This window comes from Etheostoma spectabile, chromosome 5 (assembly GCF_008692095.1).
Source record: "Etheostoma spectabile isolate EspeVRDwgs_2016 chromosome 5, UIUC_Espe_1.0, whole genome shotgun sequence".
Taxonomy (NCBI): domain Eukaryota; kingdom Metazoa; phylum Chordata; class Actinopteri; order Perciformes; family Percidae; genus Etheostoma; species Etheostoma spectabile.
The window spans coordinates 10,786,865-10,791,921 of record NC_045737.1 but is presented as its reverse complement, the minus strand read 5'-3'; positions in this window follow the sequence as shown (position 1 = coordinate 10,791,921).

Sequence of the window (5,057 nt, the reverse complement as noted above, 5' to 3'; positions counted from 1 at the left end):
GCAGGGAATTCACGCAGAACCGTCGCAACTCTGCCGTCACTATGTTAAGCCCCGCCCACCGACTCTATACACGATGTGATTGGACTAGAGTTTGTTTTTCCAGCTCGCAAGCCAACAGAGATTTGAAAACAACCCTGTCTGCAAATGACATTTGGTGCTGCTAGGGTGCGTCTAGATGTCTAGGCTACCCCCCTGCACTACTTATACAATAGGAAGGTACTTTTTAAATGATTGTGTCTTAATCGGTTGCACGTTTTGGTATAAAAGGAGCTTTATACAACACCTTATCACAGCTGAATACTCTGTAGTTTTAGAGCCTACATCTCATGTAGAGTAATGCTTTGTGTTGTCATTTACATAAATGTAGGTAGTTCATATACATGTACATACATATATATACATATATACATGTACATACATATACAGAGGCTCAGTCCTCAACGCAGCGGCCGCATGTCACTCCCTTCTCTCTCCCCTTTCATGTCTAAGCTGTCCTGTCATAATAAAGGCCTAACAATGCCAAAATGTATCACACCACAGTCAACTTTAGTGAAAATGGTGCATGGCTAAACTTTGGAAAACTACTTGCCCCAGTGGCTGGTGAGCATAAAAGTTCATGTCTAGCCATGAATGTACAGTATGTAAGGAAAAGCATTTAAAAACAAGTTTGAAGCGATACATTACTGAGATATGCGGATAAATATAAATACACCCGAGACACATGAGATTTTCATGTCATGCAACTGCTGAATTAGGGTACTTGGCTTTATGTGGTCCAAGAAACAACTTATTTAACATTGATAATAATCATTTCATTTGACAGTAAAGTATCGATAGGCTGGAACCTGTTTAAAAAATAATCAGCCTTTGTTGTGTCTTTGCTCCACAGAGTATCTCCACAATGGGGTTGTCATGTCAAAAAGTACAATGCACAATGCAGCGCAGAGATGCATCACTTATCAGAGTGGTTACCTCAGCACTCCCCCAGCCCACATCCAGCCCTCACATGCCCCGCTATAGGCTACTTCCTGGAAGGAGAGTGTGGAAAACCCAGAGCAATGAAGGGCTGGATTGTGCCATGAATGGCCCACGCCGTGTAATCTTCACCTTGCTCGTCTCCACCGGTGTTTCATTACAATAACAGCCTGTGCAAGATCAGATAAGGAAGACGATGTGGCAATTAGACGTGACAAAAAAAAAACCTCCCCGCTCAACCTATCCCTAACCTGAGCGATCTACTTTTATCTCGCCCTCTTTTTTGCACATGCAGGGTAAGAGCAAATAAGAGAGAACAATTACACATGATGCCTGGCAAGGTTTTAGTGTGAGCTTGTTAAAAGGTTTTTGGAGTGTGTGTGAAGACGTTTTATTCTGATTGACATGCAGCAAACACATTAAAAAGGGCTGCGTGTTGCCTGATTGGATGTCACACTAGAACACGGGGAAAGTACCTGAGCTTTCTGGAGGGCTCCTAAGAAGCCAGGGCCTGTGGAGAGACTTATTTTATCATATATTAATCTGTTTATTTGCTTTAGAGAGTTTTATTTGGTTATTGTACTGTATTGAATGATTATGCTTGTTATATTGTCTTAATTTTTCATTGAATACGATGACAATCGGGGGTGTTTGGGGGGGGATGGGGATGTGTTCATGTGGTAAAGTGTGTGTTTTGTATGCTGTATAAAAGATATTGCCATTCATGTTTCCATCCAGTGCGAAGCCTTCTCCCAGCATGACAGCGTTGACGTGTTTCACAGCCGGAGAATCCGTCTGTAGGAAGCGGCGAGGTGAGGAGGTGAAAGGTGAACGGAAACTACGGCAACTCTCCGCGGAGAGTCGGGTGGCGAGGAGGACAAATGGTGTGTTCACGTCACGGTGATCTGATTAGAGCCTTCTTCCACGGCCAAAGCAAATAATCCCCTTCCTCATTGGCTGCCTGCGGAGGACTCCCTGACAACCCGGCAGTAAACACAGGCCATCTCTAAGGATGCCTCCATTGTGTAGTCGGGGCTGGGCCGCTGGAGTTTCACCTCGTATCACAACAGCGGCTGGTTTCAGTGTGGAACATGACACACACTTACGCATGCACGGACCCGCTTGTTTTGACAGTGCTGGGAGATATATTGCAAAAAAAGTGTGTAAGATGTCTGCTTTTATCCTTATATGCAGTGGTCATATTTCGGCCTACTGTAAATGTTCCAAATTAAGCAACTGTAGTATTTGAGTTTGAGCTTTCCAAACAAATGCTATCACGAATCAACTGGGCGAGCTAAATAAGTGATTTTCCTCACGGCAAAGGGCATCTGGAGTCACTCTTGTTTTCACGAAATCTCCTCAAAACATCCATGTTCCATCTATCAGAAGCGACAGCATTACAGGCGTGGGTTCTCCTTTTTTTGGTGAGACAATCGGATAGCTGTGCCTTGGTGGTTAACCACGGGATATCCTGGACTCTGTTATTCCAAAAAATTGAATTTATGATGCTCACCTCAAGTCCCAGGCAAAGCCAGGACCTCTCCTCTCCCTGTGAGCGAGCAGCCGCGATGGCAGCAGCTCGGGATTGATTGTCTTTGGCGCGCACATGACGGGCGTAGCTGGGAATTATGGGCTGTGCATGCAGCGCAGTAGGTGACTCCGGGCGTTTTAACCACTTTTTACTCATCTGGACATCACTATCATTGTCGAACATCTATGTCTACACACCCACGGGTCAGATTAGTCTTCATAAGTCACTCACTGATCAGTTTGGACACACCCTCGGTTAATTTGGAGCTCTATATATCCTAACGGTCGGCTGTCATCACCTTTCTTTCACAACCAATGTTCAAAACCTGTCGGGATGATTAAGGTTTAAGTAACTCTGGCTTGTTGTCTTGCTTAGCCTAAGATATTTCACACTGGCCATCCCTAGGCGGGGCCTTTAATGTACTGTACATAAAACTCAAAAACAAATGCATGAAAGATATATTAAAACAAAAAACGCTGGACAGAATAAGAAAAATAACAGACGAAGCAAAACAAGACAGAGAAAACAGACTGATAAATTAACATTAAACAGGAAGCACCAGGTCATTAATGACTGTTTTCACCCTCGTGTTGTCGTCCCGTCAAAATGGAAACTCAACACTTTTAACGCTTTTTATTGATGTTTTTAACTTTTTATTACATTTTTCTTCTGTTTTTTCCACTTTTGACACTTTTTTTCAATGTTTGTCACTTTTTTATCAACTTGAGTTTTACAGTGATTTTTGGAATGTATGGTCAATTAACCTCATTTTTAGGAAATTGAGTTTAAGTTAGAAAAGCAGAAATTAGGAATTATTGAGACTAAAATGAAAGGAATGGATGTTGATGGATAATCACAGACTGGAATATGTCAACTTTTACTCAATACTATTTCAAAAACACTTCCATTTGTTTTTCAAATGCTATAAAATTGAATAAGACGCCCCAAAATTAATGAAAGTAGAGATGTGTACTTGCCAAAGAACGTTGTGTGGAATCAATCATGTTATTTTGGGGAATTAAAAAGAACATTGATATAGGACAACATGAGGACAACATGAGGGTTAATTGAGTTTAAAATGTTTCCAGTCAGGATCCAGTCTCAGTTTAGCAGGAAAAGAATTCCACATGTTGATTCCCCCGAAACAGAAAAATCTGTTTTTCAAAATGAGGATTTCCTAAAATGGCAACTTAGGGCTCCTGCACGCTGCCTGCGCGGCGTTTTCTTCGCCTGTGCTCACCAGTAACGTGTCTGCTGCTGCTGCTAGCCTTGACATGTATGTTTCCCACTGATAAAATCAAATAATAGCGTGTTCTTCAACTTTGTTTTGTCAATATCTTTGTGTTTGTCCATATGTTTGCACATATTTCTATATTTCGCTCTGTACTGACAGGTGCAATATTTGAAAATTAATTGTTTTTTTGTTTTTTTTTATTACATTCAAGGCAAAACCTAGAGACTTTCAAACATCAAAATGTCATTTATTAAAAGTATATGTCTCAAAAGGACACATAAACATCTTTTTGTGTTCTGTTTTGCCTGAAAACGCTTCCAACACACTTACGTGTCTCGTGAAAAATAGGCTTCGGTTCCATTTCTAGTGTGCACACGTTTTCGGAGCGGTTATATATATATATATATATATATATATAGCGCTTTCAAGCCAAAAAGAGGAGTTTGCGTTGCAGAGAATACAGACTTTCACCCAGGAAACGTGTGTTGCGTTCCAGGAGTACTACTTAAAGGGTTAGGGTGTTTTGATCCATCCACGTTTTGGAGCCTAAACATAACAATCAAAGTTTTTTATTACATACATTACCTAAATTTAATTGTAATGTGACCAGCCAGTCTTAAAATATCATTCAAACTCAATTGTGAGAATGTGTTGATGCATATAATAGGAGTGGGAATCACCAGAGTCCCCACAATGCGATATAGCCACGATACTTATATTGGGATTTTAAACATTGCAATATTATGCGATACATTGCAATTTAATACCTTTTTTCTGGCTTCAAATTATGTCCCCAAATAGAAAACTTTTTAACATCTGTTTCAACTAAAAAGATACATTTGTTTGTTCATCTCACTTTCAATTAAAAAAATATTTTAGTACCAACAAGTTAAATTCTCATGTTTAATTTACACAAGCAAAGATAATTGGCGTCCCTGTATCGGTGCAGTATTGCCATGGAAAATATAGCTTCATGCTCTTAATTTGGGGATGTAAATAGTCATCACCTCCCACAGGGTATCCATTCAGTGGTCTTTAAAGAAATATGTGACAGTTCCCCCCCATGGGCAAAATTATTACTTTATACCTTTAGTGTTCACAACAACTCTAACGCCATGATCACCTCCAGACCGGTGAATCATCTTCCTATAGGACCCCCATTTAAAGGGTTTCCATAGAAGCGTCTCCAAACACAAGTAAATGACGCAGACATTCACTGTGTTGCGGGTTTTCAGACTTCACTTTTCTGCCCAGTTGTCCCCGTTAAACAAGACATCAAGCTCATCCTTCAACGACCCCGTCTTTTACATCCTTTCT